This window comes from Linderina pennispora, assembly GCF_002104995.1.
Source record: "Linderina pennispora strain ATCC 12442 chromosome Unknown DL89scaffold_49, whole genome shotgun sequence".
In the NCBI taxonomy this organism is placed as follows: Eukaryota; Fungi; Kickxellomycota; class Kickxellomycetes; order Kickxellales; family Kickxellaceae; genus Linderina; species Linderina pennispora.
The window spans coordinates 9,758-23,307 of NW_024468297.1; the positions used below are offsets into that span (position 1 = coordinate 9,758).

The 13,550-nt window shown below is 48.6% G+C and overlaps 1 non-coding gene across 1 annotated transcript; it reads right to left on the reverse strand.

Moving 5' to 3' along the window:
• Positions 1-4,322: 4,322 nt before the first annotated feature.
• DL89DRAFT_t182 lies at positions 4,323-4,396 on the reverse strand. The gene has a single exon. It is a non-coding gene; the product is annotated as a tRNA-Val (tRNA).
• Positions 4,397-13,550: the final 9,154 nt, after the last annotated feature.

Genomic DNA, 13,550 nt, shown 5'->3' on the forward strand with positions numbered 1-13,550 from the left:
CGCCGAGTGGATGGCCCATATCAACTGCGCCGCCGCCTTCCAAGACCATGGAGATTGCCAGGCGCACCGCCGGCCAGGTCCACCCTGCCCGCATCGAGCGCCTTGAGGCCCGTCTCGAGAAGCTCGACAAGAAGCTCGCTGATCTCGACCAGAAGCTTGCCCGCTCCCTGCGCCTCTTCAAGCAGCTCGCCGTGCTTGTGCCCCTGACCAGACAGGGCAAGGCCCGCGTTGTCCAGCATGCCCAGGCCGTCCGCGAGACCCTGAAGGACCTTTACCTGGCAGAGCAGCGTCTCATCTGCTACAAGGACGTGCTGGAGCTGGACCTCGACATCGAGTACGAGATCACCGGACACATTTGATACCCCCCACATTTCTAGCGACCATCTCTTTCTGTACTTGCACTAATATAACTTTGTAATCAACCACTGCATTCCCTATTCTCCCAGCCCAAGATAACATCGGCGTATCCTTCAGCTGCTGCAAGAACATCGAGCCTGTCAGCAATGTATCAGCCAAACGACGTAGCGTGACAGACTCTGTCTACATATAAAAAGACGACCAGTCGCACACACACCTCGCTGCATTTTGGTCGTTTCTACAGCATGCAAAGCTATTCCTTTCTCACAAAACCCCTCTTCATTAGATCACATTCAAAAGCACAAAAAGATGGCTTGCGGAGGCATCATATTACCCTCGCAGCTCCTTCTATTTCTCTTTACACATGAAGCACCTGCAGAGAATCTATGCTCACCGCCCCCTCCGCTCCCCTCGCAGTGAGAACCAGTAGATGCTTCCCGTCGTAGCTTTCATTTGGTGATATACTTGTTGGTTGGCATGTGTTGAAAGGCATTCGTGATTCAATCCAGTGCTCCTGCTGGGGGGGATTTGGAAATTATGTTTATTTCTCTTTGTTGAGCTGGACTTGCAATAGCATGCAGTTCGCTGTGGACAATCCGAAAACTCTGCATCTCTCACCCACAAACAATGACAACATCTCATCCATACTACCCGCTGTCGCTGGCCATGGACACATACGTGGCCCCCACGCAGCACCCGCTGACCCTGGTATGCACCATCGGCACGGCGCTCGCACTGGTCCTCCTCCTCTCCTACATCCTGGTGCTGCGTCCGCTTCCACTGCCGCGCTCCCACTATGCTGACAGCACAGTGGTTTGTTCTGTGCGGCTCCCTGCACTGTGTTTTTGAGCTCTACTACCTAGCTCAGTTCACAGCGCTGCCGGAAAGCACTGACATCATGGCCAGCCTCTGGAAGGAGTATGCAAAAAGCGACAGCCGGTATCTCACGCAGTCGTCGATGGTTGGTGCGCTGGAGTCAGTCACGGTTGTAGTCGTGGGGCCGCTCTGCTGGCTGGTGGTGATTGGGATTTGCAGAGACTCGCCTGTGCGCTGGCTTGCGCAGCTGGTGGCAAGCGTGCTCCATATGTACTCGGTGGTGCTGTACTTTGCTACAGAGATCATTGCCCGCGAGTCAAGCTGCCGCCCGGAGCCACTCTACTACTACGGGTACTTTTATGCCATGAACGCCCCCTGGCTGGTGGTCCCGCTGTGGCTGGCCACAAGCGCTGCGAGGGAGATCCACACAGCCATGCATCAGGCAATGCAGAAGCCTTCACAGTGCATTGTCGGAAAAAAGAAAAAGGGATAGGAATCCTTTGTATTAGGAATAAAAAAGTGAAACAAGAAACATTTACGCCTCAGTCTTCTCCTCGGCCTTGTCCTCAGGCTCCTCGGCACCGTCCTTGGGCGCGGCGTCGGTAGAGTCCTGGATATCCGAGGTCCACAGCGTCAGGTTGTCCCGCAGCAGCTGCATGATCAGCGTCGAGTCCTTGTACGAGTCCTCAGACAATGTGTCGAGCTCGGCAATAGCATCATCGAATGCCTGCTTCGCCAGGTGGCACGCGCGCTCGGGAGAGTTGAAGATCTCGTAGTAGAACACCGAGAAGTTGAGGGCCAGGCCCAGCCGGATCGGATGGGTCGGCGCCAGCTCCGCCGTGGCCGTCTCCGACGCCTGCTTGTACGCCTCCAGCGACTTATCCGATGCGTCCTTGCGCGCCGAGTCGGTCTCGAACTCGGCCAGGTAGCGGTAGTAGTCGCCCTTCATCTTCAGGTAGAAGACCTTCGACTCGCCGGTCGACGCACTGCCAATCAGGCTCGAGTCCAGCACGGCCAGGATGTCCTTGCAGATGTCTGCCAGCTCCTTCTCAACCACCTTGCGCTGCTTCGCCACAATCTCGACGTGCTCAGTGTTGCCCTTCGATGACTCCTTCTGCTCGATTGACGAGATGATGCGCCACGACGCCCGCCGCGCGCCGATCACGTTCTTGTAAGCAACCGACAGCAGGTTGCGCTCCTCGACAGACAGCTCCTGCTCCTCGGCAGCAACCTTCTTCATGCTCTCGACCATCTCTACATCCATGAAGCTTGAGTCACATGCAAAATGGCACAAAGCGCCCCTCGTCTATAAATAGGACCACCCTCTGCAGAGCAGTGGCGGCAGAAACTTACCGTCGTAGCGCTCGGCCTGCTCGGCCAGCTTGGCAAGGTACACGTTATCTTCGCGCGACATGGGTATGAGGTAAAAAGGTGGGTTTTTGAAAAAAAAAAAAAAAAAAGTGAAAGTGTGGAAAATAAGCAGAGATGAACGCCGGAAAAGTGTGAAAAGAAGCCCAGGCTGGGGGAGGGCTTGGATTTAAATCCTCTGGTTCCGAGGCGGGGGACGCGCAAGCCTTGCCTCTGCTCCCCGCCGCTTTGTAGAGTGTTGTTTTTCTTTTCCAAACCTCCTCGTGCAAATCATGGAAATGCGTGCACTTTACAGCCTGACCAGCCCATGGCCTTTTTTTGCATATTTATTCTCATTCCAAGCAGCCTGAGAGGCCAGGGAGGCGGAGGAGGGGTTGTTCCTTATTGCTGGCCTGCCCCTAACCCCACGCTGCGTTTTCCGGACTAGGGGACACAAACAATCCCGCCGCCCAGCGCTTGTTTTTCTTCGCACATGAAAAGATGGCGTTGATAAACCCGCCTATTGCTGCAACGAGCATGCGTTGAGCAGTAAAACCCCTCCCCACCGGCCGCGGGCCAGTACCCCCGGTCTGCAGACGAACCGGTGCCCGGCCTACTTGCGCTTGCTGGTCTTTTTGCGGCCTGCGTCTCTGGCTGCCATCGCCTTGCCTACGCAGAAAAAAACAAAACATCTGGTGGATAAGGGGGTTGTCGGGGACTTCTCTCGCTGTCACGTTATCCGCGCCCAGTGAGCGGGGGGCGCGGGACACCGTTGCCCAGAATTTCCGTTGGGGAGGACCAGGGCCTGAGGACAATACTTACGCTTGCGGTCGATGTTGCTCTGCTCGCTGGACGACTCGTACTGTGTGGCGGCCGGATAGTTGGGCGTCGACGCCGCGCTGTTGACAGTTGACCTACAGCATCTATATTTAGCGCATCCACATCCACATGCCACCATGTATCTGCTGTGCTACGTACCTGCGCGTAGTGGTCCGCCGGCTCGACAGCCCCATGCACTTGTCCATATGCGCGGCGAACCGTGCGCCCGGGAACGACCGCATGCAGCTCGGGCACTCAAACATCTCGACGCTACCCAGACCCGGCGACACCCCACCTGCAGCCCCCGACGGCACCGCAGCCTTGCTCTTGGCTAAACAAAGAGATTATCAGCTTCCGAGATCCCCCTGCTCATGACGTTGTCCTTCCAGCCTCCTTACCTTTGGGCGATCCCATTGCATCCCGCTGCGCCGACTTGCTCTGGCACCTACATCCATGCATTCAGCAAAAACACGTATGCCCCTCGCCATCGCCCGTGACGCCCGCTGATTTACGTACCGTGTGTGGCATGACGCGCAAACCGCCTGCCGCTGCTTCGCCTCGAAATGCGCCTCAAACACTACATCCATCATCATGTCGTCCACCAGCTCCGTCACTAGTTCCATTGCAAGCAGCGCCCGAGACCGCGCCCCCTCTCCCTTCTCCGGCACTATCACTGGTTTGGCTTCCTCCAGCGCTTCCCGCGCACGCTTTAATGACGAAATCTTGTCGTCGTAGTACTGCATAAGCTCTTCAAACACTGTCATCGACGTCGGTCGCCGCTCCCCGTGTGCATCGCCTTTAACCTTCATCTTACTCATAGCAGTGGATAACGATGTATGTAAAAAAAAACAAGAGTACAAATATTTAGCGGATATGTGATCAGCCTAGTTGCATCCGGCTCAATCGGCATTTTTCACTTATTTTACAAAACCACGATTGTGGTATCAAAACCAAAAAACAAACCAAAACCGGACTAGCAAAAATGATTTCTGCCGGGTTCGAACCGGCGACCGTCTGCGTGTTAGGCAGACGTGATAACCAACTACACCAAGAAATCCTCACGCTCTGGAGTGATTACCTGAAATGAGTATGTAAGCCAGATGATCTGCCCAACATCCACTTTTCAATGATACCTCTGCCTATAGCTCCCCAGCTGCCTATATCCATTAGCCAAACTTGCTACCTATAATGAAATAAATACCAGAACGCACCTGTTGTGCAGATTAATCATACTATTATATAAATATTATAGGATATCCTATTTCTAGATTAGTTCCTATTAAGATTACTTATTTTACCTAGTAATATACTTCTCTTACTAAGATACCTATAAAAATAGACCTAGTATGCAAAAATATTGGGGGTCATTCCTGGACTTGTAAATTTTAGATATTTGCAATTTACTTAGTTAGATATTTGACTAATCGTTTTCAGAACAGTTTTTTGCTACTAATTATTTTTATCATGGTTAATATTAATTATTGTGTCCAGAATGTTTCTGTGCTTATAATTGATTTTAAAAATACAAATATTTTTTTTGCCATTTCACCTAAACCACCATCAGCATCTTGGAAAAGTTTCAGTGAACATAATTTCCTTGTGGTTGCTTAGCCACATCTATTGAGATATTGACTTTTGTTGCCCAATGATAATTAACCCCAAATATGCAAAGTTTTTCTTTCTGGTTGAAATTATGTTCACTGAAACTTTTCCAAGATGCCAATGGCAGTTTGGGTGAAAATTTTATTTCACTGAAATTGCCAATAGTTTCAATATGCACAAATAATTGTTGTGCAGATAACTATCTCTGAATGACCTCCAATGGGGGTCTCATAGAAGTACCCTCTCTTACATTTTTGTTTATTAGTTAATCTAGCTGCTAATATCTTTTTGGCCAGTACTAATTATTTTGTTTTTTAAAATATTAAGTTTCTTTAAACTTTCTTATTTGTGAATGGCCTCCTAATACTAGCCCTAATAAAATAGGTACCTATTGCTTTACTATATTCTATACTAGAGGATAAATAGAGTTACTTATCTACCTATTAATTGTTTAAGTATATGATTACTACTAGCACTTTTAGTAAATAAATATTCCACCTAAGCTACTATTACTATCTTAAAAAATTTTTGGTAAATATAATTTTAACTAGAAAGAAAAAATAATATATATTTATAGTTAATTACTTTTAGGCAATAAAAGTTGATATCTTAATAAATATGGCTAAGTAGCTATAAGGAAATCATCTTCACTAAAAGTGCTAGTAGTTATAATATAAACAATTGATATGTTAGTAAGTAACTCTATATAACCTCCAGTATTGAACCATATTAACATTTAGGGTCTGGACTCCCCTGCACCACTATAAGCAAGACTGAAATATGCATATAAATACCTAGGTAGGTTATTAGCTTTCCTTTTCTCCTTCAGATAGGTTTTTGAGAAGTTATCTTTCCATCTATACCTAATAACCATTCATCTCCTAGGGTAGCAATAAGGCATTCATATATGATGCTCACACCCATCGTACTGATTCATGCTTCCCCTTATGAACTTTCTCAGGCTTAGCCAGAGTAGCAAACTTCCTAATCAAACATATGCCAGTTACAAGGTGGTTTATTCAATAATTTGCCTTTTACTGTTGTGACCAGCGCCGGATTACCACTGGAACACCAGCGCGCTCGCCAACCAAATCTGAGACCTGGCCTGGCTCCAACATGAGCTGAACCATGCGATACTCTTTTGGAGCGCGAGTCCCTTGTACCGAGCCAGCCAGTAGATCGTTCCTGCCATTAGAACTAGCACCGGAGTTGCTAGCTGACGATATCGTGATAGTCGCCGGCCGCACAATCTCTAGCCCGACCAGTGTTTCGAAAGCCTTGAGCGCAACTGACTTTTTGTAGATTTTCATCGAGCCTCCAGAGGTCGCTGCTGTGATATGCCTCGACATGAATGATTTGTACTCGTTGTAGATCATCTCAAAGTTATACTTGGCGTTGCCGCCTTTGACAAGGCTCCTCATGGCGATTATCAAGCAGAGCTCAAGCAGAGAGATGTTGCTCAGAACCAGCATCTTCGCCGAAGACCGCTCGCGTGCTATGGCTGCCAGTACATCTGAAACCACAATAAAAGGGCTGCTGATTGAGAGATGGCTGACAGCGAGTACAAATGTGCGCAGCAATTGCCGAACATCTTTGCCAAAATCGAACACGTCTGATATGTACGCGGATACCTGCTCATCTGCAAGAGCATTGTCGACCTGGTGGTTAAATTCGTTAGAAAAAGCCGCACTGAGCTTTTCGTCGGCACAGTTGATCCGCAGTGCAGTACGGGCAATTCCTTCGAAATCTTCGAGGTTCGCAGTATTCTGAACGTAAATCTGGCGATGCGAGAAGCGCGACTTTACTCGTTTCTCCAGCAAATCAATCACATCGATGCGCGCAGAGACACCAAGCACCGCAATCGGTGTCTGCTGGCTCTGGGCAATATCGAACAGTGTGTACAGCAGAGATTGTTTGGGGTGCTGCGCGAGGAGATCGAATTCTTCAAGAATAAATATAACCGGCGGCATTTCACCATCAGCGCCTGATGAGCGCAGTAGATTCAGGATATACGTGAAGGCGTCTGCAAATGATCCGACAAGCACATCACCTAGGTCCTGCTCTATCAGCAGCTGCGTAGCAATATCACGCAGCGCAATTCGGTCATTGGTGTGTACAAACCCGTTCAGCCGTACAATATGGTATCTGCGTGAGTCTGCGCGATCGGTGTGCTTCTCGGCCAACATGTTCAGCACCCGCTCAACGATGGCTGATTTGCCGCTGCCTCGAGGTCCAATGAGTAGCGCAGTGTTTCCTTCCTGGCTTGATATGGTCCGGTCCAGCAGCGAGTGGACCAAGTCCAGCGGTGCCTCGAGTCCTATCAGCTCTGGCAGCTGCGTACGCCCATGTAGTCGATCAAGAACCAGGCGACGGGCATGTTGGATACTGCTTGCATCGACCATGCATGAGCCCGGTCTCTGTGAGGAGGACATTGACAAAGAGCAACAAAAAAGGTTAAAACAAAATTGTGAGCAAAGCCAGACAGGAGAAAGCGCAATCGACAGGACCTTTTTTTAATAAAATTGCAAAGGTAAATATGGCCCCACCAATCAAGTATGGCAAACTGTAAACTGCAAAGAATAGTGCACTGCGTGTATTCACAAACGGCTTTCAAAACAGTAGTAGCCAGCGCTGGTGCCTGCCGCTCTTCTCTCCTCAACTCAATTCACATACTACACTTTTCCACAATTAATATCACGATAAAATAATGTCTTCGACCAAGGCCCTGAACAAGAAGAAGCGTGCAGTGCGCCAGAACTCAAACGTGTTTGCCATTTTCGACCAGAAGCAAATTTCCGAGTTCAAAGAGGCCTTTGGAATTTTTGACCACAACTCGGACAGTATTGTTGACCGCGACGACCTGCGCGACATGCTTAGTTCGCTAGGGCAGGATGCGTCAGATAGCTATATCGACGCAATGATCAACGAGGCTCCTGGGCCCATCAATTTCACCATGTTCCTGACCCTGATGGGCGAGCACCTAAGCGGCACCGACCCTGAGAGCGAGATTCTGGCGGCTTTTGAGGCATTCGACGTCGACGGAAATGGGCTTATCCTGGCTGAGGATCTCCGGGCAGCACTGATGCACATGGGGGACCGTTTCTCGCAGAAGGACGTGGACATCATGTTCAAGCATGCACCAATCGATGCCAACGGCTATCTCAAGTACCGAGAGTTTGTGCAGATGCTAAAGCATGGCGAGTAGATGTTTTGTAAAGAGATTAGGCATTATCGAGAGTCACTGTAAATGGGTGGCCGGCTGGCACTCCCTGACACACGCCTATTGCACCTGTATAGGTGGGATATGTTGTCTGCATCATGTTCCGCGCATACAAGGCTGATCTTATTGTGCTGCGGTCAATTGTGATGTGGTGGTTTCCGGAATGGGGCATCCTTGTTTGTGTGTAGAGCTGCTGCCGCTGTAGGTGAAGCGGAAAATAGGGGTTGTCATTCTGCAAACGCTTACACGGGATGACACCTCTCCTCCTTCTACTTTAATGAGTTTCCTGTCTTTATAGACTCTTTATACGCAAGTCAATGGCCAAGAGTATCACGTACGTATTTTTGAGTCAACTGGGCACAATTTTGTCTGTCCTGAAACTAAGAACCCTAGGCCGAATGTAGAAACGTCGGTATCTTAGCGGATATAGCACTCCTCGTCTTGGGTGCAACATCAGCCCTAACCAAAGCCACGCAGCGATATGGGCACCAGCGGTCGATGGTAACAGTCTTCTTGGGCTCTGTCAGTCTCATGTCTCAACTGCTATCTACCACTCCTACGGTTGGCTCGACTGTCTCGCTCATGTCCTCCCTCATGCTATTTTCATGGGTGTTTGGTGTTGCGGGTGTTTCAGCAAACAGCCAGGCCATTGCCCATGGAGTACGCGCTATGCGCCTGACCATTGCCGAAACCCCAGATTGGTCAACTACCAGCAGCATAGCAGTTCTCTCGCATCTTGCTCTTGCATGGGCATGCCTTGCTCCAGCTACAAAGCGCGCCGTCACCAATTTCCTGGCAAACACTCTCTTCCTGAACACCTTGTTGTTTATGTACACATGCACCAAGCGCGATCTAGTTCATTCTGACGTTGATGACCCGGTGTTTCGCGAACAGACCTTGCGAGAATACGAGAACCTTCGAATCATGAACAAAACCAGGGTGTCGGTGGTGCGCAAGCTGATTTCGTGTGTCTGGAAGGAAATGCTGTTAGTATCAGCTGCTGAACTAGCAATTCTTCTTGGCCTTGGATTCCAGCACATAGTTTTGGCGAACATCGGTAACGAAATCGAGCATGGTTCCAGCAGCAACAAGGGGCGCCTGTTGGTGCTGTACGCAGTTTGGGTAGTGCTGGGATTTCTCGAAATCGTACATTCATATTTGAGTATCGCAAAGCGAGCGATGGTCAAAAGGACCCATGCCGTCCTACAGCTCAAGGTCGCCGAGGCATATGTAAACCGAAGGCACAACGAAGTGCTTGACAAGGAGTATGAGGACTTTGGGTCATGGAGTACGCATACGGTTTCTTCGAGTGCTCATACGCTGGTCGATTTGGCTGCTCACATTGTTGCCATTACGTTCAACCTTTGGATAATATCGCGCTCGATTGGCTGGCGTGCACTTATCCCCGTGCTCTTCACCGTTGGGAGCATGGTATCCGAACAGCTTGTTGCAAACAGGATCGCCGAGTTGTTGGAGCTGAGCAAGGCGGAAAGGCAGCCGCACTTTCCGACGGATGCAACGTCGCTCATAAGCAACATGAGGACTGTAAAGTTCTATGGCTGGGAGCACGTTTTTGACAATCTGTCAGCAAAGGTTGATCTACCCCACTTCACTCCCCCATTGCTTTGGAGCACATTGAGCTATATACTCGACATCATGAATACTGCTACTGTGGAACTTTCAACTGCACTGGCATTGCTTTCGTATCTTCGCTCGGACATCACAGTATCCTATGCAGAGATCATGTTGGTTGTAAACACAACCGGGCAGCTCACTAAGTGCCTCAGGTTTACTAGCTCTACACTCTCCACGTTTCGCGACACGGTAAAGGCATTGGGGCATCTTGCCAGCTTAGTTGCTGATGACAAACGGGAATTTCTTGCACACAGTCGAACATGCAATACCCTCGCTGTTGATATATGCCAGTGTGAATTCCAATGGGATAAAGGGTCATTTGCGCTGGCCCCTATATCGCTAACTATAAAGCCAGGAGAGCTTGTGGTGGTTGTGGGAAGAGTCGGTAGTGGAAAGTCGTCGTTACTGTCAGCTTTATGTGGCGATATGCCAATGATCAGCGGTCAAGGGCATATATACGGTCGAGTCGGGTATGTCAGTCAGAAGCCATGGATCATGAACGCGACGTTCCGTGAAAATGTGCTGTTTGGCCAAGAGTTTGACGAAAAATTTTACTGGCACGTTGTTGAGGCATGTGCGCTGGCTGATGATATTAAACAGTTTCGGGCTCGGGATCAGACAGAGATCGGTTCGCGCGGCATCAATCTGTCGGGTGGACAGAAGGTGCGATTGGCACTTGCCCGCGCTATATACTCCCGCGCAGACATATATCTATTCGACGATATATTGGCTGCAGTCGACAGCTGTGTTGAGCGGCAGATAGTCGAAAGGGTTCTGACTGGGAACGGAATCATTAGTGGCAAGGCACGGGTTTTGGTGACACATGCCGAATATCTTTTGCCGTTGGCCAATGTGGTTATTATGCTCGAAAATGGCTGTGCATCGATTAGGAGCCAGGTTCCAGCAACCCTGACCACAGCTGTATCAGAAACACCACCAATGGAGCCAGACAGCGCTGAGGATGATGGCACCAATGGCGATTCCGGGATCTTCACAATCAGTCCTGAGCTTGATGTGCCACAGTTTCAGTTATCGTATCTGTGGAGATATCTTTCAATGAGTGGAGCTGCTGTAACCGCAATTCCACTTGTGATTCTCGTGGTTACATCAATCGCTACGCACCGTGCCAACAGCTACCGCCTGGATATTCTATCCGAGTCGGACCAAACCACCATGGTTGCTTCTCTCCGATGGTATCTAGCTATCCATGCTGCTCTATCTATCGGGGTACATTGCGGTTACTTAATTCTGAAGTGGGTTTCGGCAGCAACTTGGTCACAGAAAGTGCGACAAATCACAAGGGAAGCAGTCCGTGATACCCTTCTGTCTACTCCACTGCCGGTATTCGAAAGGCTGCCGTTGGGAGTGCTTAGCAGGCTATTTGATTCAGGCCGCAGCCAGATGAGCATTCTACTTCCTGAGTTGCTAAGCAGCAAGCTCTCCACGCTTCTTGACGCACTGTTTAGTATTGCCATTATCGGTCAACGCATGCCATTTCTCTATGTCTTTCTCCTGCCAATGGCCGTCTTGGGGTGGATCGCGCGTAAAACCAGTGATTTAGCCAGGGAAAAGCTCGAAAAGCTCGGCAGCTCCTTGAACACAATTGGGTCTCATTCGATTATACTCGAAATCATCCAAGGTCGGCAAACAATGCGCATATATGGTGCACATCACCAATATCTACGGACAGGAGCGATCGATTTGGCAAATGCCAATGCGCTAAATAACGTCATGAACTCTGTGATGTATTGCTGGAGCGCCATTTACCATTTTTTCCTCACTATACTCCGTTCATCCGCTCTGCTTTACCTAGTAGTCATGAGCCTTGACTCAAGCTCTGTGTCGCCAGGAAGAATTGAGGCTATGCTGACTATGTCGGTTTGGATATATACCCTAGTCAATCCAATAATCCGGTACGACCATTACTTATCGAGTTCCTTGAAGAGTCTATCCGGATACTTCGCCTATATAGAACTTCCTCGTGAGGCACACAGAGTTGTTAAGGGCTCCCGTCCCCCACAAGGTTGGCCATCGATCGGCACTGTTGAGTTCAGAAACTACAGCATGAAGTACCTTGACAAATTGGATACAGTTCTTAACGATATATCCTTTTCGATCAAGCCTTGTGAGAAAGTCGGCATTATTGGGCGTACTGGGGCTGGCAAGTCATCGCTGACGTATGCGCTGCTTCGCATAGTGGAGCCATCCAGCGGCTCTATCTTTATCGACGGCATAGATATCTCGACGATTGGTCTCCAGGATCTTCGTTCCAAGATTAGCATCATTCCACAAGATCCAGCCTTGTTCGTTGGTACGATACGCGAGAACCTGGACCCGCTGGAGGAGTTCACCGACGACGAAGTCTGGGAAGCAATTCGCAAGGGCCAAATTGAGGATGCCATCCTTAGGCCAACCTATGCTCACGTCAAAGGTGACCGGCGCAGTGGTCCGTGGGTATCAGGTGTTGGCTTGGACAAATGGATAGAAAATGGAGGCAAGAACTTTAGTGTCGGTCAGCGTCAGCTTGTCAGTCTGTGTCGTGCACTGCTGTGGAAACGCAAGATCCTGGTTCTCGATGAGGCGACTGCGAATGTCGACGCAAAAACGGATCATATCATGCAGCAGGTTATCCGCGATGAATTCAAGGATTGCACTGTTCTGACTGTTGCGCACCGGCTCAGAACTGTTATGGATAGTGATCGAATCCTGGTCATGGATCAGGGCAGAGTCGCCGAATTTGACACTCCCACGAGTCTATTGAAACGCGACTCACTTTTCAAGCTTTTTGTCGAAAGTATGGAGCTCAACAACAAATGCTGAGAATATTCATTACATTAGGATATACATGCTAAATGCAACAACACATTCAAAATAAACAAATGCAGATACAGCAGCTTTTGCTCAATGAGCGAGGTAGACTAGCATTACTAAACACAGTTATTAGTGTCAATTTTTATTGATAATAACTGGACGTCTGTCACATGTAGTGTATATAGCTATGGTCACTATTCCTTGCACCAGCTAGACTTTGCTTAGAAGAGTATAGATGCGCAGTGGCTCAACTCTAGCTTAGCAAAGAAATATGATGATACATGATGGATCGGCCATTAAGACTAGAAAACCAGCCAGTATAGCACTGTTATCATTATCTAGAGCAACTGAGCTTAGAAGCAAACTGTGAACTGTTCTCCTACATTTCCTCAGTCATTCCAAACTGTTACCCTAATGGAGGTTGTTAACCTTCAGAGAGTCCAGTGGTTATGAGCATTATGGAATGAATAAACTAGAAATTTGCTGAGGAGAAAAAAGGGAGGATGGGGCCATTCTGGCCCACAATGTTTATATAGGTAGGGATTTGGATCTGCACATGGTGACGAAGGGCATGGGGTTGCCCGAATGTCAACAGAGGTCATTCACAGTTACTAAACTAGGTAAGAAAGATAATTTAAAGTACTACTTTTATATACCAGGTCTATTTTTATAAGTAACTTAGTATAGGAAGTAAATCACTAGGTAAAATAAGTAATCTTAAAAGGAACTAATATAGAAATAGGAAAACCTACAATATTTATATAATAGTATGATTAATATGCACTACAGGTGCGTTCTAGTATTTATTTAATTATAGGTAGTAAGTTTGGCTAATGGATATAGGCAGCTGGGGAGCTATAGGCAAAGGTATTATTGAAAAGTGGATATTGGGCAGACCATCTGGCTTACATACTCATTTCAGGTGATCACTCCAGAGCGTGAG